This window comes from Oncorhynchus masou, unplaced genomic scaffold, assembly GCF_036934945.1.
Source record: "Oncorhynchus masou masou isolate Uvic2021 unplaced genomic scaffold, UVic_Omas_1.1 unplaced_scaffold_3062, whole genome shotgun sequence".
Taxonomy (NCBI): Eukaryota; Metazoa; Chordata; class Actinopteri; order Salmoniformes; family Salmonidae; genus Oncorhynchus; species Oncorhynchus masou.
Window position 1 is genome coordinate 25938 of NW_027009480.1, and position 701 is coordinate 26638.

Consider the following 701-nt stretch of genomic DNA (forward strand, 5'->3'; position numbering starts at 1 on the left):
ACTTTAAGTAGTCAGTGTCTCTACCTCGGAACTGCAGCTCAATTTCTTTCTCTCTCTCTCTCACACACACAGTACTGTACTCACATACTGGAGAGACTAGGGTCACTCTGTTTTCATTAATATATAATCTGGGTCTATAAATTGAACATCCATATTTTCAGAAAATAAAGCGCAAGCACCAAAGAGATAAGATAGCATTTGCATGTCACATAAATTACAAAAACACAGCAATTTGACATCAGGTATCAAGCAGAAATGGACTTGGGGAAAAAATGCTGGTGCCCATCAATATTACAAACGTACAGTATCAAATTTATGCTCATACATATTATGTTAACTAATAGCAAAGAAGTGTTTTGGAATTAGCCTAATCAAGACCAAATTAAATCTGTGTGACATGGTACCCTTTGGATTTACCATTTTAGAATGTCAGTGTTCTAGCTAGTACACAGTGCAGGTGTTAATCATGACCAGAGGGACCACCTAAGTGCCAGATTATCCTAGGTAGATTTAAAACAGCATAATTCTATGGTTCTGATGAGAACTGCCAAAATGTTTCACAAACACATCCATGTTGAGGAGCGTGCCCTCCTTGACTCAACACTGAATTCAGAGGTGATTTAACCTGTCATCAACCATTGTTGTCCTAATGTATGTTTTAATCGCTTTTAAAGCTGAGAAGCTACTCTTGCAAGAAGCAC